This window comes from Lygodium microphyllum, chromosome 8 (genome assembly GCF_053477565.2).
Source record: "Lygodium microphyllum isolate KBCC chromosome 8, Lygodium_microphyllum_v1.1.10, whole genome shotgun sequence".
NCBI lineage: Eukaryota > Viridiplantae > Streptophyta > Polypodiopsida > Schizaeales > Lygodiaceae > Lygodium > Lygodium microphyllum.
Window position 1 is genome coordinate 93,379,365 of NC_141142.1, and position 24,619 is coordinate 93,403,983.

At 40.7% G+C, this 24,619-nt stretch overlaps 1 protein-coding gene and 1 pseudogene across 1 annotated transcript in view; both read right to left on the reverse strand.

Moving 5' to 3' along the window:
* Nucleotides 1-24,619, reverse strand: part of LOC148032610 (Chaperone DnaJ-domain superfamily protein) — a 122,255-nt gene that overhangs the window by 80,631 nt on the left and 17,005 nt on the right. The gene's annotated exons all lie outside the window — the stretch shown is intronic.
* Nucleotides 14,437-15,588, reverse strand: LOC148032611 (uncharacterized; annotated as a pseudogene).

Here is a 24,619-nt window from a genome sequence, read left to right on the forward strand (position 1 = left end):
ATATCAACAAGTTCAGGATTTGGCATGTTGATTAAAGTTGTTGATACATTATTGTATTCAGGAGGCAAACTCTTAAGTAAAACACCGATGCAAACATCTTCATCCATTTTAATATTGATTCCTGCAAGTTGGGTTAGGAGTCCTTCCATGTAATTAAGATGTGTGGCAAGTGGTGTGCTGGACTTCATTTCAAGTTTGAAGAACTCAATCAGGAGACCATACTTTGATGATTTAGATTGTGCACCGAACAGGGTGTCAAGTCTTTTCCATGTATCCTGTGAGGTCTCACAGTTATCCACATGGTGGATATAACTGTCATCTAGCTCCAGTTTGATAATGGCCTGGGCTCTCTCATCATTCTTTTGCCAAGTAGTTGCAAGGTCCACGTCCCGAGGTTTCTTCTCTTTGCCATTCGTGATGGCCCAGAGACCCTTTTTCATCAAGCTGAGCTTGATGCGGGTTTGCCAGGTGTGAAACCCGACTCCTTTGAATCGAGCATTTGGAGAGTATTTTCCCATGTTGAGGTTGCAAGAGCAGCAGCAAATCAACACCAGAATTCTGAGATTTTATCAGTAGAAGAGCAGAATGCAGTGTGTCAAGAGACACAGTTAATGACAGTGTGAAAACACACTATGTCAGTGTTGATGTAAGCTTTGTGAGTTGGGGAATACTTTTCCAGAAGGAAGCCCCAAGAGATTTGACCTGTGGAGTGAGATATAAGCAGCTCAATCTGACAGGGTGCTGCTGGCTATGGCTGCCATGGAAGCTTCAGTGAGAGTAGAGTTGGGAGATGAAGTCATGAGCTGACATTGAGCTAGACTGAGGTTGAGAGGAATCAAGAGAGGCTAGAGAAGCAATGCCATGCCCAACTGGGCTCTGATACCATGTGAGAAATGCGGGATCTAGAGCATGGCAAAACCGGAAGCTATGGAGGATGAAATGAGAAGTGTGGACTCATGATGGAGAAGACAAGGACACTGTTTGTTACACAAGTGAATTAGGTTCCAAGATTGAGACTTGGACTCATAAACACAATCTTGTGTATGTGGACAATGACATTGACACTTCACTGAAAAGAAAAGAGTGCAATCATTGCATTAAGAAAGGAAGCAAGTACAATACTTTATAGGAAAGTAGGAAACTACAGTAGGCACCATTGTGCATATGGGATAAGTTAGCCTGCATATCCTTGACCCTGAAGCTCCATACAAAGAGGCTGTTTAGTGAGTGTGATTGTTGATTCTCAACAGAGTTTGGCTTGCGTCATGCTTAATGTGCAAGTTGGATCCTAGGGTAAGTGAAATAGTATCCTATAAAAAGAAAACATATCGATGATCTCAAAGTAAAGGTAGAAAAAGAAAACTCTCCATCAATGAGATGTCTATCCTCTAAGGAGATATATATCGGCATCAGTCTCCTGTGGTGCTCAATGATCGCTCTAACTTGTCTGTGGTGTGGATATCTAAGCCTGCATCTGGGTGGACACAGGTGCCTAAACCGCGGTTGAGTGCCACTACTCTATCCAAAGGGACACATACAGAAGATAAGGTCCAATGATGATGTACTCCTGTAAGCTATGTGGTAGTAGTAGTGGTATGTGCCATACTCGGTCGTATAGTAGTGAAAAAGTTAGTGACCGCTCTCTATCTATGTGCACCAAGTTGTGGGGGCCTCCTACTCTGTAGAATAGCTGCTCTGCACCTCTAGAGCTCCAAGAGGAAGAAACCCAAGCATCTATGATCCTCAAACTGCATGATTCGTCTCAAGGGTCCAAAACCCTCTTGAAACAAATAGTGATATCTGCCTCATATATCATAATGTACCATGCATCGGCAAATGTAGTGTTCCTTTGTCTCTAGCTCTCTATCGCATAGTGGGCATATGCATTCCTCTGTCTACATGCCCTCCCATCTGTTTGTCTCAATCCTCAGGTGGTGGAATGAGGTGCCGATTTGACCAACAATTGTGCCCAATCCATGAGGCAATTGTGTATCCATTGTTGGGAATAAAGGCTCACCGTGCCTTTTATTGTGTTCGGGTGTGAACGCACCCTTACACTTTGTACTTTATATGTATTCAAAAGCTAAAAACGTGGTACATTTATCATTGTACCATATACCCTTTGTGTTGTGCTCGCTCTCTCACTCTCCTGCTCTCAACTCTTTGCACCTTCACTCTCAGCTCAGCTCACGCACAAACTCCTCGACCATAAACTGGTACCAGAGCGGGTGACGGGCGTGAGGTGACACGCTTGAGGTGACAAGTGCTAGTCAGGGTGTGCGACAAGTTGCAGGCTAGTCATGGCGTGCGTAGTCAGGACGTGCAATAGACAAGTCGCAGGCGGGCTCAATAGGCAGGCGTAAAAGACAAGTTGCACGCAGGCTTGTGTACAGATAGGCGCCAAACAAGACGGACATGCTACAACCTAACGAAACGGGCAGACAAGACGAAACGGACTGACGTGATGTACTGAAGGCATATGTGAGCAGGCATTGACGGCACACGTTGGCAAGCATTGACACTATTGGACAGGTCAACACGTCGATGGACATCTTCTTGTTTTCGTCAATTTTTTTGTGAAATCCCTGAAATTTTACCTTCTCCCCTCTATCGAGCATTCATATGCGCAAGCTCAATGTGCAATTTTTGATCCAGAAATTTGGGGCTTTTCCCGGAATTGGAACTCTGATGCAGAAGTGGACAACCTGACTTAAAAATTGTGAAATCAGTGCACAATTGCCCATAAAAAATTTTAGGCTTTTCATATTTCAATGAAATATCCTCGATTTCAGTGAAATTTGTGCATACCGAACCTAAAAAATTTAGGGCTTTTGCAGAATTTCATCAATTTGTGCAAGAATTGCTTGGTATATGCACTTGGGCACTTGAATTGATGCAATTTTGAACAGATTATTCTCAAAAATTGGGGATTTCATATGTAACTGTTGGCTTGGTCTCTAATTGTGTCAGAAATTGCTTGAGGAGTGCAGCAAACGACATTTTTTAATTCTGAAAATTCATTTGCAGATCTGAAAATTTCTGCAATCTTGGGATTTTCATTGCTGGTTGGTACTCTTGTGCATTGTGGTCACTTGTGTCATATTTGAGCTTGCCTTTGGTGACTGGTTAGTCAATTTGGGACTGCAAATTATGGCTGGAAACAATGACAACAATAATCTTTTGCACATTAAGAAGCTTGAGGGTGCCCAAAATTTTGCAATCTAGTAGAACAATGCTATAATGTCTTGGTGCAAAAGAAACATGTAAAGCCCATCAAAACAAAGGGAATCAAACCAGCACAAATGGAACAAGACGAGTGGGATGACTTGGACGAGCTTGCTCGCTCTACCATTGAGCTCTCAGTGTCAGACAACTTGCTCTTCAACATTGAGAAGCTGAATTCAGCATATGCAATGTGGCAAAGGCTTGAAGAATTGTACACTCACAAAAGTGCAGCCAACAAAGTTTATTGGCTGAAAATTTTGATGGACTTTCACATGAAAGAGTGTACAACCATGTCTGTATATTTGAATGAGTTTAACTCAATTTTCAGTCAGCTAATTGCTTTGGATTTTCATATTGATGAAGAGTTCAAAGCTACCTTCTTGCTATGTACTCTACCTAAAAGTTGGAATACTTTCAGGACAGCTTTGAGTAATTCAAATGCTCAACTGTTATGCTGTGATGTGGAGAGTTCTTTAAACACACAGAACTCAACAGGAAGAATAACTCAGCAAACAAGTCTTCAAATGCATTGCACACTAGAGGTAGATTTCAGCATAAGAGCAGTTCTGAAAGCAAAGCATGCAACAAATCTCTTGGAAAGAATATGGAGTGCCATCATTGTGGCAAAAAGGGGCACTACAAAAGGGATTGTTTTCAAATGAAGAAAGAGAAGGGCAAAAACAAAAACAATGAAGCCAACAAGGCTGAAAACAATGCCAACTAGCATGCCAAAAAGAGCAATGTGAAAATAGAAGAGGTTAATGTAGTCACTCATGATAATGACAGTGACGGTGATGTACTTCTAGCTTCTTCATTGGATGCACATGCATTGATTGCAGATTCTGAGGATGATATTCACACTTGGATACTTAATTCAAGTGCGTCTTTTCATGTCACACCACATCATGAGTGGTTCTTTGACTACAATGGTGCAGTACGTGGTGTTGTTCACTTGGGGGATAACTACGCATGTAAAATTGCAAGCATTGGCAATGTGAAACTGGAATTTCAGCATGGTTCCATGTTTGTTTTGCATAATGTGAGACATGTACCTCACCTCAAAAAGAGCTTGATAAGCACAAGGCAACTAGATGATGAAGGCTATCACCTTTGTATCCTCTACATGTATCTAGTGTGCATGACCATGTTGTCGCCATAATTGAGCAGCCATGTATTTCTTTGTGGCATAGCCGGTTGGGACACATGAGTCAATCTAGAATGAAAGTGCTCTCTCTTGTTTGGGTTATTTACTGTCTTTGAGGTATATTGATTTCGAACATTGTGATCATTGTATTTGCCAACTTCAGAGTTGCATAAGTAAAAAGACGACAAGGATAAGGTCCCTTCCAGCGAGGATCGCTCAAAGGACCGTTGTTTCACCTGCTATCAAACGTGCCATTTTCGCGGTGATCGCAAGTGTCCCTAGAACAAAAAGGCAAAGTCTACTTCTAAGACTTCAATAAATACTCTTGAGACTCCAGGTACTTCTTTTGAAATTTTATTCGAAGAATGTTTTGTTAATGCTAGCAATATCGACAATAATCCCATTAATAAAAGTGTTTTTGGCCTACATGATCTTTTAAAGATCACAAGGCGTATAAATGACTAAGACCTAGAGGAGAGCCCTCAAGATGGTGAGGATATTGGCATGAATGACTGATAGAGACCCAACTTGTGGGTATGAGCATATACAAGGATGTGAGGCTTGTGGAGCAACTTGTGAACATGACTTTCATGCTAAATTTCTCACAAACAGTATGGACCCAAGGGCATTATAACAAATGGGAGCTCATAGCTAGCACTATTGCTTGGAACATATGAACAGCCAGATGTAGCCAGGTATTGATTTTTTGGATGTATCTACTATAGCGACTCTCCAAGATCCAAACAGAGACTGTGCATACTCTTTGTGGGAGATGGGAGAGAATACAAGGCAACTCAAAGAGTATGAGGAAGAGAAGAGATGTTTTTCTGAGGACTTGAGATTCTTGTATCTTTTTCCTCTTCAAGACTCACATGGTTTGGTATTATAGACCTTCCAACTAGCTATTCTTTGTAATAGACTTCCCCTTGTTATATAATTCTTAATATGGAAGTCTCTTTCAAGGCTGCTTTGTACTAGTTTTTAAGCCTTGGAACACTTTTTTCTAAAGTATGTTAATAGAATTCTTACTTTTCTCAAAAAATATATATATATATGGCCAAGACTCTACAACTTACAATTTTATTTGATAATGGTTCTACTCATAATTTGATTTCTTCTCACTTGATATAGAGTCTACAACTCTACACAATACCTGCTAATCAAGCTTGTCGTGTCCGATATGGGGAGGGCCCTGCGGTGGATCGCCGGGATCGAATGGTACAAGACTTCGATCTTTTGATCCAATAGTACCATCAGATCGCGGATTTCTGACTTATAAGCCTTCACCATGTGGATGTCATTCTTGGCATGCATGGTTCTTTGAAGAATACCCCTACTTATATATTGATTATAAAGATCATATACTTTCTTTTGAGCTTAATAGTCATTTCCATGTGATTGAGGGTTGTTTACGCTTCAAGATCACACAAAATAATGTACATATGAATTTCAGCAATGAAGTTTACTCAATGTTTTTCTAATCCAACTGCTACTACTAGTATTTTTTTCATTGAAAAAGTTCAATCATCTAATAATCAATGTGATTCGATTTCTTTTGATAACCTTAATATGAGTTCAAATGTGAGTATTTTGATCTGATATTACATGACTATGCTCATGTTTTTCCATCTGAGTTACCTAACAAACTTCTACCAACTCGCAAAACCTTAGACTATAGAATTGAAACCTTGCCCAATAGCCATCCTGTCTCTCGGCAGCCTTATAAGTTTAGCCTGAAAGAGAATGCCAAGATAGCTAAGCAACTTTAGGATTATTTGGCTAAAGGTTAAATTGAGCCGACTAAATCCCCACGGGGCGCACCTATTCTTCTCGCCGAAAAGGACGATGGCAGATGCATTTCTATGTCGATTATAAGGGTCTCAATAAGATGACCATCAAAGAATAAATATCTATTGCCAAGGATGGATAATCTTATCGATCAACTTTGTGATGTGCGCTATTTCACCAAAATCGATCTAAGGTCCGAATAACATCACATATAAATAGCTTCAGAGAATGTCCTAAAAAGTATGTTTTGAACATCATATGGACATTATCAGCTTCTAGTCCTACCATTAAAATTTACCGATAACCCCATAGCTTTCCAACAAATGATAAATGATTTATTTTATATGTATCTAGGAAAGTGGATAATCATTTTCCTTTTTGACATCCTTATTTATAGTAAGTTATTGGAGGAGCATACCAAACACTTGCATATCATCTTACGTCTCTTAAGACAAGAGCAATTGTTTGCTAAACTATCCAAGTGTGAATTCTTTTGCATAGAGCCATTATATCTTGGTCATGTCATCTCGATTGATGGCACTCAAATTGATTCCAAAAAAATACAAGTAATGCTCGATTGGCCTATTTCGATGACCATAAGATAAGTAAAATCTTGTTTAGGTTTTACGAGGTTCTTTTGAAAATCCATTAAGAACTATGATCATATTGTTGAACCCTTAACACATTTCCTTAAGGATATCCAAAGCAGAAAGAAGTACGTTAATCTGTCTATTGTTTGAACAAGTGAGCTCAATCAATGTTTTCAAACATTAAAATAGCTTGTTACCATTGCACTGATGTTGCAAATTATCGATTCAAATAAATCTTTTAAGGTTCATACGGAAGCGAGCGATTATGCTTTAGGTGTTGTCCTTATTAGAATGGGCGACCTATCACATTCGAAAGTCGTAATCTCACTAATGTCCAAACCTATTATACCACCCGAGAGAAGAATTATTGGCAATCATCCATGTGCTTAAAGTATGGCATCATTATTTCTATGATGCCCGGTTTATTATTTGAATGGACAACTACTCATTGAAATACCTATATAATCAGCTCGAACTCCATGACCACAAGCCAAGATGGGCGGGGCTTTTGCAAGACTTAAACTTCAAAATTCGCCATAGGAAGGGCACAACTTATATGGTTGCCAATGCTCTTAGTAGAAAATCTAAAGTCAATGCCTTGTCCTTCTCTAAAATTTTGACTGATTTCTATCTTTCTCTCAAAGGGTGTTGCCAAAACGATCTTCACTTTCGTAAGATCTAGCAACTAGTTCAAGAGGAACCTAGTAGCCCAAGGCACTTAGGCAATTCGAACGTCTAAAGGCTAGCTACTGAGAGGAAGATGGTGAAAATGTATTCTATTTGAAACGGATTACTTTTCTTGCTGATCATCGCTTTGAGAGAATGTGAGAGGAAGAGATCAAAGCTCAGCTGAGAGTACAATAGACAGTGTACAGTGTGAGAGCATGACACGCAATGCAATAATCTGAAGTATAAGATGCAAGTACAAAGTACAACTCTTAAACCTTAGGGTTGTAAGAGAGTATTCACACCCGAAGAGTGTGAAACATGATTAAGTGTCAAACTGTGTAACATAGGCACACAATAAAAGAAATAAATCCGGGAAAAAAAACCTCTCGTACGGAGAGTAAAAAGTGTCCCAATGTCCTACTGAAGATCACCGTCACTCCTATGTGAGCGGAGGCATGAGTCAAGAACCCAATAAACCACCCTAGAGTGAAGAGTGATCAAAATACAAGGGTCATCCACCAAAGGAGATCAAATTTAAAGCATTTTTGCGAAATGCTTCAAATTTGTCACGAGGAAAAGCTTTGGTGAAGATGTCAATCACATTACTCGTGGTAGGACAATAGACAAGGCTAATATCACTTGCATGTAGCCTCTCTCTAACAAAGTGATAATAGATCTCAATGTGTTTCATGCGTGCATGAAACACTAGGTTCCATGCCACTGCAATGGCACTCTAACTATCAGTGAACAAAGAAGTAGGCTCCGTGACAGATACATCCAAATTAGCTAACAAGAGTCTAAGCCATATGCATTCGACTATGGTAGTGAAAGCTACCTTGTATTCAGCTTCACATGACAATGTGGCAACAGTGGATTATTTCTTGCTAAGCCAAGAGATGCAAGATGAGCCAAGAAAGAAACAATTGCCACTAGTGAAGTGACAATAATCACCAGCCCAATCAAAATCACTATAAGCATGTAAGTGCAGTGGTTCTTCCTTTGGCATAAAGCAACCCAAGAGTCCTAGTACCCTGCAAGTAACAGAAAACACACTTAATAATGTGACAACTTGACAATGTGACAACTTGCCAATGTGACATGTGTGGTTGATGCATATATCTGCTCAGTGTTGAAACTGCAAACTGTATGTCCGGCCTTGTGTTGCATAGGTAGATAAGACATCCAACTGTTGAAGCATATGTATGGATATCAAACAAGTCACTATCATCATGCAATGAAAACTTCACTCCAAGTCCCATTGGTGTACACATTGGTGTACAAACTAGCTTGCAATCTTGTAAGCCAAATCTCTCAAGCAGTTTACCAATGTATCTCGACTATGACAATCCAATGCCTCTAGCATCATGAATGAACTGAAATCCCAAGTAATAGTGCAAAGGCCCCAAATCTGACATCTCAAAAGTTTACTGCAAATTTTGTTTGAATGCTGAAATCTGATCAGCATGTGTCCCTATAAGCAAAAGATCATCAACATATAGACATATGACCAACAAGAATCCCTCCTCTTTACATACGTAAAGGGTAGACTCTGATGAGCTGTTGATGAACCCTTGGCGGAGTAAAAAAGCATCAATCTTTGTATACCAAGCTCGAGGAGCTTGTTTCAAACCATATAAAGCCTTCTTCAGCTTACAGACCAAGTGTTTAGATCCCTCAACTGCAAAACTGATGAGCTACTGTACATAGACTTCTTCTTGAAGTTCCCTATGCAGAAATACGGTCTTTATATCAAGCTCATGCATAGTCCATCTATAATGGGCAGCCAAAGCAACCATAGACCTAATGGTAGTCATGCAGGAGGTAGAAGCAAATGTCTCCTTATAGTCAATGCCTTTCTTTTGTGCATAGCCCTTGGTCACAAGCCTAGCCTTATACTTGTCAATGGATCCATCTGCATTTCTTTTCAACTTATAGACCCACTTTGTACCAATGGCTTTCTTCCCAACAGGCAAAGACACTAAATCCCATGTTTGATTCTTCATGATGGAATCAAATTGGAATAAGTCTTTTGCAGGTATGGTTGTATTGGTAAAGTGGTTGCAAATAGAGGAGAATTGGATGCGGATGAGGCTCATGACTTCTTATCACAATTGGGTGTCAAGCTAGCTTTAACTTCAACTTACAATCCTAAAGCAAATGGCAAAAGTGAAAGAGGCCATCAACCTATCATTAAGGCATTAGCAAAGTCATGCAAGGGCAGGATGAAAGAGTGGCTAAGAATGTTATCCTTTGCTTTATGGGCTGATAGGATCACTCATAGTGCAGTTACAAGGTATATGCCTGCTGAATTAATGTATAGACAACAGCCAATCATGCCTATTGAGGAGACTATTGCTACTTGGAGTGTTGTACCATGGAAAGAGGGTTTGAATAGAGAAGAGTTGCTGGTCATACACCTTAGATAGTTAGAAAGAAGGCCTGAAGACATTGAGACAGCCATGAAAAAGCTGAAGGCCGCAAGGATCAAGACCAAGAAGAGGTTTGACAAGCGACACAGACTTCAACCACAAGCTATACAAGAAGGGGACTAGGTGTTGGTTTATAACAATAGCTTGAAAAATCAGCATCGTGCCAGTCGGAAGATGGCAAAGCGGTGGTTTGGTCCATACGTGGTAAGGTTTGTTTTTGACAATGCTACCTATGCATTAAATGAGATGGATGGGACAGCTCTAAGGATTCCACTGGCTGGAAAATGTATTAAGCTCTTTCAACATAGGGAGTCTTTAGCATATGAGTTGAAGGAGTTGGATACTGAGCATGAACATGAGAATATGAAAGAAGAAGAGGTAGAAGATGAAGACATTGACATGGCAAAGTATACTTCTTCTGACACTGCAGATCCATAAGACTAGCACATGCTAGAGGATGTGCACGTTAAGAGGGGGTGGATATTGTACCACTACGCGGACACTGTAAAAAACTCCAGAGTGCATTATCATTCGGCTTTCTTATTGATCTAGAGAGTCAATGCCATATTAATCATTAGTGTCTGTGTCTGTAGTGTGGATGGTTCAAAAAAACTAGATTTTTAAACAAGTTTAGCCTATTTTTGATATTTTGGATATTATTTTTTTGTAAATATCCAAAAGTTGTAGACAACTTCTAAAATAGAATGACATGTTTTTTTTTTTAAAAAGCAAGTGGCTTTTAGCCATTTTTAAGGAATTTTATGCAAAAAGAAGGATTGTGAAATCACGCGACACGCAATCACAGTTTACAAGCAACAAACAGCACTCCGAATTGGGAGAAGAAGAATGAGTGATCTCGGAGAAATCTGACCAAGTATCCTTTTATTTAACCCCCCTTTCGGAGCCAACGTAAGAATCAAATTGGCGGTCTGAGCAGCAGAGAGAAAGCTACTGTTTTATGCCTGAGCAGCAGAGAGAAAGCTACTGTTTTATGCCTCTTTTTTTTTTGTCTACAAGAGATTTATCTTCTCAGGATTCAGAAATAAATTGACAGCCTTCACCTCTATGAGTATTCTTCTACATCTTCTATTTCTTTGAACCCCTTCTCTTTCATCAACTGCTCTCCCTGAATCTCCCTTCACCCTACCATCTCTTACCCCCGTGGTAGACTTTCGACCCCAAACGCTCCGACACCGCTCTGATCGCTTCAGCCCTCTAGACTGCTATCACTTTCTATAGGTGCAATATGTGTGGTTACTGTCTCAAAAAAATTGGTGAGCTTTGATTATCTGCCCCCTCTCTATAGGGGTGTTATAGTGATGTCTGGAGCCTTTGAATCTCAAGTAGAAATTGGCCCAACCAAAGTATTAACCAAGAGGAATCTATATCTGTAACTATCTCCTAAAATTTTATATTCTAAATTGACCAAGACTTAGAGAAGGGGGCATTGAATCTCATTTAGAGCTTGCCTTGTCAATAGACCTCTTGAGTAGAGCCTAGTATATAAGTGACCATAGACAAAATGTGACACTTGTAGTGACCAAGCATACTCTAAAAACTCACACCACAAACTACCCCAACAAACAATTATTAGTCCATGACTAGTATGAGGGGGATGTCTCCTCTACATAATATGGGATATCTAGCTTGAATGTTATTGTAGGCCCTATATTTGCAACCACCTCCTCTTGGCATAGTTTGTAGATCCTCTCCGCTCTAGGGACATGGGTTGCTCTCCTTATCTCAATCTCGAGTGGATGAGAGGAGACCTTGAGCTGGCCCGTGGCTACTCACATCTCATGTGGCATATACATGTCTAGATATCCAGGTCTCTCAATGAAGCCATCTACCATAGTCCTCATAAAGTGGTCCGTATAGTATGACATCTTGGGGAAAGGGGCTGCTAGGGTGAGATCCACATATGTTGTATGTGCAATTAGTAGAGATCTTGTCACATGATTAGTGTTGAGATGGCAAGCTCAACACGTGCGGATATTGATGATGGACCGCCTGGCTAGATGGGTCTACAAGTCTACAATTAGCACGTTCGTAGTCATTACGATCCTCACATGGCCACTGACTTATCACTTATTATATTTAGTTTGTTGTACGTAACTATAACTAGCATAGTTATAGTGCTAGTCGATTAGTATAGTCAATTGTACATTGTTTGACTTAGTAGGCAATTTTCATTTATATTGTATATTATCTATACTTTGTGTACATTGCATTATGTGTAAAAGAAGAGCAAGAAACCAACAAGAAAACATTTTGGCCTTCATCTTTTTTCTTGTGTTCTTAAGTGAGCTTCCTCTTGTGTGCATAGTGTGTGTTTGATGCAATAGCTCAAGCAAGTCCCCTCATCATGCGATGCTTCACATAGTATTAGAGCGGCGCCACTGAGAGGAGCTAGTTTTGAAGGCGGAAATAAAGGAGAAAAAGCAAGGATTCAAGCAAGTGAGCAATGGGTAAGAAGCTCTCCTATTCTTCCACTCTTTCTCTTAGATAGTGCTTGTGGAGGCACTGGAAGTAGGGTAGAGAGAAAATCTCAAATTGCTGTGAGATTTTGTGTGTGTGTAAAGCATTGTATATTCTGCAAATAAGTCCTTAAGGGCTGACCTACAGGCCATTTGAGCTTGTTTCAGGCCTCATTTTAGACATGCAAGTTTGCGAATAATAATTGTAGGGCATATTGCAATTTCGGCTATATTGGTCGAAAGTGGATGCTTAAGTGACAGATTTCAAATCTATAATTTCTAAGATGTTTGCCAGGAAGCAAACATGAGTTTTATTTGCAAATATGTTGCAAATTACATGTATTGTTGAGCAGTCAGTGAAAAAGGTGCTTGATGTATTGTTGTGTACTTGTTGTGAAAGGTTGCAAAAGACTTGTTTTATATCATTTTTGTGATAACGGTAGAGAACAATGGAAACCCCATCATTGAGAAGTTGAACAAGAATAACTACCCATCATGGAAGTTCCGTGTGACGAACTTTCTTATTGGAAAATGCCTTTATGATTTTGTTTCGGGTGAAGAAAAGGAGCCAGAGCTGAGTAACCCTGCGATTGTAGATGAATTAAAGATGTGGAAAGAATGGAATGCAAAGGACAAAAATGTAATGTATTGGCTATCTGCAGTCATTGATAATACTATACTGAGACATATCAGGAATGCAGAAACTTCACATGTAGCTTGGACAATTTTTGAGAACATGTTTTTAGTAAATACAAAGGCACAGAAGATTCAACTCAAGCAAGAGTTGAATACTTTGAACAAAGGGAAAATGTATGTCAATGAGTATGTCTTGAAGGTGAGAAGTATTACAGATGATTTGGCAGCGATTGATGCAATGCTTGATGATGATGATTTGGTTTCATCTACTTTGGGTGGTCTTAATAATGAGAAGGCTTCGAAATCATTCGTTACTTCTATATATGTACGAAAGACATTTTCAGATTTTGATGAGTTGATTTTTCTCAATATTACCAAAGAAATTAATATGCAGAGTGACTCATCTTAAAGAAATAGTGAACAAGTCCAAGCATTTTACTCAAGTTTAAAAAAGAGACGCGGCAAATCCTCTTCGAGAGACTGTGGTATGGAAAGTGCTGGTGATAACCAGCAAAGCATATTAAATCAGTATTTCAATGAATACACGTTTCAAGAGATCGTGGAAACCTTAGAGACATCTATTCCATGCTCTATGAGGAGCTATCGTTACCAATGCATAAGACTCATGCACAGAGGAGGGTTAGAACAAGAGCCACACGTGGTTGTGCATCACAAACAAAGTTAGAGCCAAAGTCTGAGGCTGAGGCTGAGACTACTTCATCAACCTCTCGATCAAGGTCCTCGAAGTCGGACGAGGGATGGTGCACAGATCCTCAGAGTCCGAACGAGTCATGAGTCATGAGTCATGAGTCATGACTCGTGATATACACGAGTCAGTATAGCACAGATCCTCGAAGTCGAACGAGAGATAATGCACATATCCTCAGAGTCCGAATGAGTCATGAGTCACAACTCGTGATATACACGAGTCAGTATAGCATTGCAGAGTCTAGACTACAGTTGCCAGTTGTAAATACTTATTACTCAATAGTTATTAGAGTCTAGAGACTAGTACACAGTGCTCGGTGCTCATTGGACTTCGGAGTTTCGACAGATTATTCACATGATGTAGTTACATGTATCATTGTATCTTGATTTCACTTATTATACATCTTGATCCTTATTCCATTGTTCTTGATGTCAATCTTCAATGTTCTTGATGTCAGATTTCACTGCTCTTTAGATTATAGATGATTCATGAGTCATAAATTATAATTCATTTTGTTGCCTTAAGTTTTGAAATTTGAGTCTTAATTGTGTTAAGCTGTCTTAAGTTTCAACCATTAAGTCTTGACTCTTCAATCTTCACTCGTGAGTCATGACATGTGTTATCAATCATGATTTCAATCATATGACATGAAGACTCAAAGTTTTGTATGAAATTTGGGTATATGTTGTTGTAGGCATTGATATATTTACATATCCACATAATACTATATTTCTTTTAGTGTATAATCCGAAAACGTTGTTTCCCGTTTTCAAAATTTGGCCGAAATTCCAAAACTCCAATTTTTCCCATTTCCGAAACTCCCTCGTACTATGGCGAGCTCATACACTAACCCCATACTAGCACTCTCTCTATTAGCAAGACCCAAAATCTTTAAAATTGGAGCACATAGCATCACAATCATCTTGGCATTGGTCCTAAATGAAGAATCCAAGACAATAGATGAAACCTGCAAAGCCTTGGCACTTTTGCTCACTTTCTTTCTAAAATACTCATCACTATTAACCATGCGGCGCAATCCATTGAAGGCTCTCCTATCCAACATGTTTGCCAAAATGATAAATGCATATGTAAACTGAGTTTGTGATGGTTTAAGCAATTATTTTGAGCTGAACTTTCTATACAAAGCAAGAACTGTATTTTTTCGTGTGACAAATGTCACAACCTACACAACTTGGCTTTACTCAAGAAAGTTCTCCAATATCCTCAAACAACAAATCAAGGCAATGGCATGTGCAACGGGTATAAAATATGGTTGGTCACTCTTGCTCGACCAAGTGACCAGCACGAACACAATTGGTTGCATTATCCATGCATACTTGACCTACATTTTGAGGCACCACTTTAAGAATTGCACTCTTAAGAATTTCAAAGATGTACTCTCCTAACTTATGCTCACCGGTCGTATCAACTAATGGCAAGAATGTGGAATGAAACATGTATGAAACCGTTACATTGATAGTGGGTCGATGACGTGCATCAGACCATCCATCACAAACAATGCTACAGCCATATCTTTTCCATTTCTCTTTGAGATCAAGTAAATCTCTTTGCACACATTTGACCTCTTAATATGCAAATGATGGTATGAAGGGGCCTTGAAGCTTGGGCCAACATTTCCAATTGCCTTCACCATGTCAAGAAAGTAAGGACTCCTCACCTTCCAAGGAGGAATGTCCTCTGCATAAAAGAACCAATGAAGGGCAATTGATGCCTCTTTCCTTACTTGTATGTCCCAACTTTGAAACAAGGGGCCTTCCCTAGCATTAGCTTTGCACTTTTTAGGCATCGTTCCATGAGCATCACTAGCTTGAGAGGAACAAGCAGCCACATTGGCACTAGCACTTCCTGATGCATCTCCCAAATCGGAATCCTTTGCATCCAATGCATCCTGTGAACTCATGGGAGCACTTACACATGCAATCTACAAACTACATCTTTTATATCTTGGGGTGCACTAGAGCATTTATCAACCTCAAATCCCTTCAGCCCTAAGATCTGGGTACGAATACGAGTGAGGCCACCATTCCATGTGAGGGAACAATATTTGCATTGCATAATACATTGTCCATTCTTCAATTTCTGCAATTTAGTCACAAATTTCCACTCTTTTCCTTGCTTTCGAACCATGCTGACTTGGAAAACTGAGATCAAAGAGCGAGAGGATGGGGCTGAGTACTCAGAAATGAGCACATTGCAGTCTGCACATGCTGCCCTCTCGCGAAGCTCAATTTTTGCATACACTCGTGAAGCTGAATTTCTGCACACACTGATCACTGAACCACTGGTTGCGCATGTGCAGGGTGAGAGCTGACCATGCAAAAAAAACGCAGAGAACTCCAGCGAAAACTGCTGCAAACAGGGCGCCACGAAGAAATTGTCAAATTGGGGCAGTCGTGGCAATTTTTTTCAATGTGAAAAAAACGTCGAAGTATGAAATGGCATATCATACGTTTTCATACTAGACATCTTCAGACGTTTGGTATGATGATTCATACGTGTCTGAATCCAAGTGTGCTCCAATCTACCAGATTAAGGATGGCAAGGTAAGATTGTATAGCAAGAGACGTTGTGAGGCATCTTGGTTACCCCTTGGGGATTGATGTTCAATTGAAAGTCTTGCTGAAATCGACATCACAGAAATTGGAAGCCAAGTTTGTCTATTGGAAATCTCAAGCTTGGCCATTCCATGTGTGTCTCAAAGTAGCCCAGACCATTATGCTTCCAATGCTCACCTACTTTTTACCATTGCTACTTGGAGCAATGTTGCCTTGAGGATCTCGCCTGCCATTTCTGTTTCATGCTCAGGAAGAAGGATTCTGTGCAAGTAGGTATATCTTGGATATTGTCGAGTCGTGTTTGCACCCCAAAATCCATGGGAGATGGGGCTGTTTTGGATGTGGGGACCCATATGACAGCCCTCTGTTGGTCACTGTTTCATGCCCTTTGTATTGGTAAACAACCCTCCACTCTTATTGCTTGTGCTTTCCTTGAAGAATGGTGCCTTTGCCATGGCAATACAAGGATTCAGGGTTCCTAGTGGCACGTGCTTAATGCTGAGGCTTACTTTTCTACGTCTGCCTCGAGTCTTCTTAACCATTTGGTATCTTCATGGAAAATCGTCCTTTCCAAGGCCCGTTGGCACAAACAGGTGATTAATTCATTGTTGATGGAAATTCTAGCGGTCTCTCCGATTCTTTTGTGGGAAGGAAAATTGGAGGATAGACCTAAATTCAATTGCATGATACGCTCTTGCCCCGATACCCTCTCATGTTCTTTCGCACCATTAGAAGAGTTTTTCGGGTACCACGTGGCTATAGTGAACTCTAGGGGTAGAGTCTCTAATCTCTTACAAGACTGGCAGCCCTTTCTTGTTATAGATTCCGATTGCCCTTAACAAGAGTGGGATCTTGAAGGACCTTTGACCCTTTAGTTTTTTTCAGTTAATTCTCTTTGGGGATTGCACAAATCTAAAGCTTAGTGGAAATCGACAATAATGGAGGGATGGATCAATAAGATGCCATTCAAATGCAAGGTATTCATTTGGAGAATGTTGGTGGGGGCCCTCCCTCTTGCGTCAGCCCTTCACTACAGAGGTATATCTAATGGGAATTATTTCTTCTATACCATTGCAGTGGAGTCTTCCTGTCACAGATTCATTTCCTGCCCTTTTTCTTGGAAGATTTGGGCTCTTCTCTCGAACATTTGGCTTGTGGTGGTGGGCACAAGGATGCATCTGCTTGACTAGGTTTTTGGAAAAGCTAAATACAATGGTTTGCCTCAGCCTCACATGAAGATTCTATTTCACTTTTTCAGATCTTGGGGTTGTTGGCATATTTGGGTCACTCACAATGCGTTCATTTTTTATGCAGCCTCGGGCATTCAGCGTCATGTTGCGAAGCTTAAGGGACTTCTCCAGTGGTAGCTTGACCTTCTGCATCATGCCGATATCTTGGTTAGAGATTATTTAGTCCCTTGGCATATAGCAATCTCCTTTGTTCCTTTTCCATAACTTTGTATCTTTTATGCACAATGGACCAGAACCATCCTACATCTTGTAATCTTGCAATCTTGTACTTGTATTTTTTTTGTAATACAATTACCTTTTACGAGAAAAAGAAAGAGACAATAGAATAGTAAAGGCTTAGAGAATGAATGCTAAATACAAAAGACAGTATGTACAATAGGCTATGGAAGTATATATAGTCCAAGATTCCTCTCACCCTGCACAAACATAAAGTGAAAATGACCACGTAGCTTTTCTGCCATAAATAGGAGAAAGAGATGAATAAAATAATGCAAGTTCACCAATTTCCAGAGCACATTTGGCTAACTGCACACAAGCTGCCATGTGGCATTTATCCGATAGGTCCAACTGTGCAAGTGTTGACCATGATCATCTAGAACTTGCCCATACTGCCTGAAATGGCTGCACTACCTAGGTGATTGTATATCTACCTATCCGATGTCGGAGCGTTTGGGGTCGAAAGTCTACCACGGGGGTAAGAGACAATAGGGTGAAGGGAGATTCAGGGAGAGCAATTGATGAAAGAGAAGGGGTTCGAAGAAATAGATATAGAAGAAAACTCATAGAGGTAAAGCTTGTCAATTTATTTTTACATCCTGAGAAGTTAAATCTCTCGTAGACAAAAAAAAAACGTGCATAAAACAATAGCTTCCTCTCTGCTACTCAAACCGCCAATCTGATGCTTCCGTTGCCTCCGAAAGGGGAGTAAAATACCAAGACACCTGGTCAGATTTCTCCCAGATCACTCCTTCTTCTCCTCCCAATTCAGAGTGTTGTTTGCTGCTTGTAAACTACGATCGTACATCGCACGATTTCACCAATCCTTTTTTTTTGCATAAAATCCCCCAAAAATGGCTGAAAGCCACTTTTTTTTTTTTTTTACATATCATCATATTCTAGAAGTTGTCTACAGCTTTTGATATTTACAATAAATAATATCAAAAATATCAAAAATAGGCTAAACTTGTCCAAAAATCTAGTATTTTTGAACCATCCACACTACGGACACTAACACTAATGACTAATATGGCATTGACTCTCTAGATCAATAAGAAAGCCAAATGATAATGCACTCTAGAGTTTTTCACACTATGTTCGCATACCAGCATAACATCCACCCCCTCTTAACCTACAAATCTTGCAGCATATGCCAAAGTCTTATGGATTTGCAATGTCAGAAGAAGTATACTCTGCCATGTCAATGTCTTCATCTTCTACCTCTTCTTCTTCCATATTCTCATGTTCATGCTCAATATCCAACTCTTTCAACTCATATGCTAAAGACTCCCTACGTTTAAAGAACTTGATACGTTCTCCAGCCATTGGAATCCTTAGAGTTGTCCCATCCATCTCATTTAATGCATAGGTAGTAGTGTCAAAAACAAACCTTACCACATATGGACCAAACCACCGCTTAGCCATCTTTCAACTGACACTATGCTAATTTTTCAAGCTATTGTCATAAACCAACACCCAGTCCCCTTCTTGTTTAGCTCGTGATCGAAGTCTGTGTCGCTTATCAAACCTCTTCTTGTTCTTGATCCTTGCAGCCTTCAACTTTTTCATGGCTATCTCAATGTCTTCATGCCTTCTTTCTAACTATCTAATGAGTAGGACCAGCAACTCTTCTCTATTCAAACCCTCTTTCCATGGTAGAACACTCCAAGTAGCAATAGTCTCCTCAATAGGCATGATTAGCTATTATCCATACATTAATTCAACACGCATATACCCTGTAACTGCACATTGAGTGGTCCTATCAGCCCATAAAGCGAAGGGTAACATTCTTAGCCACTCTTTCATCCTGCCCTTGTATGACTTTGCTAATGCCTTAATGATAGGCCGATGACTTCTTTCACTTTTGCCATTTGCTTCAGGATTGTAGGCTGAAGTTAAAGCTATCTTGATACCCAATCATGAAAAGAAGTCACGAGCCTCATTCGCATCCAATTCTCCTCTATCTGCAACCACTTTACCAACACAACCATAGCTGCAAAAGACTTCTTCCAATAAGAACGTGCAAACTGCTTGAGTAGTCTTTGTACTAAGAGCTCGACCTTCCACTTGATTTATTAAGTCTTCTCGTGCAAGCACAAGATAATTCATATTCCATAAACCTGTAGGCATGGTAACCAAATCAACTACCCATTTGTAATGCATAGACAATGGATAGATCGGTTGCAACCCATCTCTATGCTTTACCATGGAATACATCTGACAGTCACTGCATAATTCCATATAATGCTCCACATCTTTATACATGTTCTGCCACCAATACTTCTCTTTGATCTTGGCAAATGTGTCACAAACTCCTCTATGTCCAGCCAATAAACTTTCATGAAACTTTTGCATCACCTATTGTTGAGAATCCCTATCTCCCAATACACATACTGGAGCTCCTCTCCTTTTCTTTGCATGCTTCCATACATATCCATCTTTCAAGAAAAACCCATAAGCTTTTCTTTTAATCCTTTTGAGTTCAGCTTCAAATCATTCCGCCTTCTTTGTCATGAGGTTGAGATATTGGCCTATTTTCAGCCAATCATCCTCATACAACTCTTTCAAAATTTGTGTTCTCACTGAAGCATAACACTGATGATGCTTTCTATCTCTTCTCCATGGCTATAAGCTCTTTTCTTACTGCTGAAATCCCTATTACAATAGTTGTACATATAGTAACAATAGCTACATACTCATTCCCTGCTGTCATAAAGTCGTTTTCAGTACCTATCACATCATTCTCTTCATCTTCCATCGGCTCCTCTTCATCTTCAAACCTTGCTCGTAAAAGCATGTCAACCACGGGGTTTTCTCTACCTGCAATATGCTGAAAATCAAGGTTACGTGACTTTATATATACAATCAACCGTAACATGGCAATATTAGGAGTTGAGCAATTTACTATCATGCCCAATAGAGATAGACAATCAATCTCTACCACTACATGAGCTCCCATAAAATACTCCCTATCACACTTAAGGGCTGTCACTACACCCCAAAGCTCTCTTTTAACTTGAGAATACCGTCGTTGCTGTTCATTGAGGACCTTTGCTCCAAACCGAATGGCATATCTATTCCCATTAGCATCATCCTAACCCACTACCCAACCAATACCAATTGGGCTTGTATCGATGGTGAGAATAATAGACTGCCCATTCCCATAATTTACTCTCTTTAGTGTTGGAACTGAAATCAATAAGCTCTTTAACTTCTCAACTGCCTTCGTATACTATTTACCCCAGCAAAACTTCTGCCCTTTTCTCAAGAGTTGATATAAACTTTCAGCCACATGAGCAAAATGCGGAATCCAAATCAAGTAAAAGACACATGCACCCAAAAATCTTCTCACCTCGGATATATATGGAACATATCTCCCATATCCTACTTATTCTTTACTGGTGAGGGTTTTCTCCCATATGGTCCACACATATGCCCAACAACTAATACTTCCTCCACTCCAAAAACCGACTTTTCTCCTGACAAAGTCAAATGCACTTCTTCAAAACGGCTCAAAATCCTGTCACAATCAGTAATATGATCAACCACAAATCTTCTACATCCATGCTTATTCAACTCTTCATTCTTCTCATAGATATCACATCCTTTGATTGGCACATTATCAAGAAAGGGTAAGGTCAACTGAGAAATATACTCCCTCAAAACTTTATGCATAGCATTCATCATATGCACCACTGAATTGGTTGCTCTTTGTGGAAGCGTACACATTCTAACCAATCCAAGTGGTGTCTTCATGGTAGTGATATTCTAGCTTTCCAATGCAAGCTGAAATTGATCATATCCTAAATATAAATCACCCATAGAGTAAATTGCCTTGCCTACAAATGCTTCTGCAAATTCATCCATTGTTGGGCTTGATCCAACATTCCTTATGGTGACTTTATTAACTGGTTGTAAATTTTGTATAAACCTCAAACCACCAAATTCTTCTTTGAAACAGTAAACCACCAATTCGAATATGGACCTAAAGAAGGCTCAAAAATCCGCATACTGATCTTCTCGTTTGTCACAACTCTATAGAAACAGAATTTGTATCCTTTTTCATTAATGTCTATATAATGATTTATTAAATTTGTTTCCTTTGTACTAATTAGATATAAAGAAGTGCATTGGAGCTGGCCACTGATGAGTGGTCACAGGTTATGGTGGACCTGTTAGCAGAGTATTTGTCAGCTCATGTGTGAGTCTGAGCTTGATCTGGGCTGGGCATTTTTATTAGGTATTTTAGGTATTTTTCTGGTGTGGCATTTTATGCCAGTGGAGCATTTTATGCACCAGTCGGCCAGCTTTAATGCTATCCGACCAGCATTATTGCTCCCCACTTTTTCAGCCTATTTATACTCAGTGGCTCCTCCTTAGTCAGACACTTCATTTCACCATCTGCAGACTCTGTGGAGAGAGGAGCCAGTGCCAGTGCCCACGCAGCCAGTGACTCACTGTTGTATGCGACTGTCTCGTGTTCAGATATATGGATTCCATTTCCCGTGCATACATCTGAGTTCTCATCTGTATCGTGTTCTTTTCTTTTCTCTTTTTGTCTTGTGTTTCAGCAGTTTATTTCAACACATGTTTATGCTTCCACCGCTGCTCCACTTCTGACATGGTATCAGTTTTCAGGATTTGTGTTTCTGCTGTGTTTTCTTGCTGATTTCAGGACTGTTTTGTACCCCTGCTGATCAGACGGCTGCTGTCGCAGCCAGGTGACCTGTTTTGGGGCTGTTTTCAGCCTGCGTTTTTTGCAGTTTTGCCATCATCTGCTGCCTACGCACCCTCTGCTGCCTGCGTTTTTCATCTGGAGCTACTGGGGACAGTTTTCTACCTGTTTTTCTGCAGTTTACAGTTTGCGTTTTGCTGATTCAGCATCTCTCGTGGCTGGGTGACTGTTACTTCAGGCCGTTTTCTCTGTTTTTGGCAGTTTTTGACTGATTTTTTGACTTTCTGCAGCAGCTTTTGTCTTCTATTGATCAGATTTTGGGTTCTATTGCATGTGAACTCTCTTTTTCTGTAGTCTGTGCTTGTGTTTTGGCTGTGTTTCCTCTCTAAATTCCATCTCTTCTCTACTTCTCTTCTTATCCTCTCCATATGGCTCCTCCGTGCACTTCCACTGATGATAAGTTACATGGACCTGATTATCTCACATGGAGTGCTGTCATGAAAGCTTGGTTTGTACAGAAGCGGCTATGGTACATCGTCTGTGGAGCTCTTGCTCGACCTCTCCGTCCTTTTCCTCTTCCTGAAGACTTTGATGAGGACAACCATGAGGAAGCGGTGCTCACATGGGACTCGGACGATACCCGTGCTTACTCGGCGTTGCTTCGGTGTATTTCTAAAGCGGTCTTACCGGCGGTTACCTCCTGTAGGACATCTCCTGAAGTATGGAAAAAGTTGCAGCAGATGTACGAGGCACCTTCCACCATGCGGGCCGTCACACTTTATGGCCAGCTCCAGCAAATGAAGTTTGAGCCGAAAGATACTATTCAGTCTTTTCTTCTTCGTGTTACGCAGATACAGGACCAGCTTCGGCACATGCAATCTGCTCTTCCCGAGGTGCATCTTGTCGGGATGGTCCTCTACAAGCTCCCCCCGGAGTTTGATGGAGTGGCCAATGCTTTGCGGGCGCAGACATCATCGACTCCTATCAGTTTTACACATATGACCTCCATGCTTCTTGAGCATGAGGCATCCTTGAGATTACAAGGGCGGCTTCCGGCACATTATGGAGGTGAGGCTTATGTAGCTTCAGAGAGGGGTGACGGGAAGAAGAAGTCGAAGGCCCAGTGTTACCACTGTGGCAAGAAGGGACATTTGCGGAAGGACTGCAAGAAGTTAGCGGCTTCCAGGAAGGAGCAGAAGACGAAGCGGGATGCTGGCTCTACCGATGAGTCCTCTCCTTCATCAGACTCCGACTCCGATCCTCCGACCAAGGTGAAGTCCAAGGCGCGGAAGGGATCCTCTTCTTTGGATCGCGGGAAGGGCTTGGTGGCCCCTTCCTCGGCTGCTTTCTAGTGGTGGTGATGAGGTCATCCCTCACGACTCTCTTGTGCCAGAGAGAGAGTGTGAGCGGGTGTTCAAATGGGGCAGTCGCGCCTCATCTATATTTTTATACAGGTGCACAGGTTCCAGAGAGGGACGTCCCTGACGCATCGACTTCAATCTGGCGGAATCAAATCCTGGAGCTGGGATTGACATCCAGGTTCATGCTGAGCTGGTTATCTGACAGAGAGCGGGAGGCTTTCGTCTGGAGCTCACATGAGGGGACACTTTGGCGGTCTAGTCAAAGGCGGGGAATCCATGGTCACCTATATTCAGAGGCATTTTTGACAAGATGGTCTTGTATGCTACTGCGAGACATTGATGATGGACACAGAAACATGCTATGATCTTCTCTATTTTCAGGTGTTTGGTACGATCGACATCAGGTTCTCTCCGAGGCACCTTGGTGGTGGCTTGATCACCCACTGCTTGGGTATCCATGGTTCTACTTGGTGTTTCTATGTTGTATAGTTTCGGATCCCTTTTCATTGTACTATTGTATTGTATCAGCTCACTCATGATCTGAGAGAGGGTGTTAGCAGAGTATTTGTCAGCTCATGTGTGAGTCTGAGCTTGATCTGGGCTGGGCATTTTTATTAGGTATTTTAGGTATTTTTCTGGTGTGGCATTTTATGCCGGTGGAGCATTTTATGCACCAGTCGGCCAACTTTAATGCTATCCGACCAGCATTATTGCTCCCCACTTTTTCAGCCTATTTATACTCAGTGGCTCCTCCTTAGTCAGACACTTCATTTCACCATCTGCAGACTCTGTGGAGAGAGGAGCCAGTGCCAGTGCCCACGCAGCCAGTGACTCACTGTTGTATGCGACTGTCTCGTGTTCAGATATATGGATT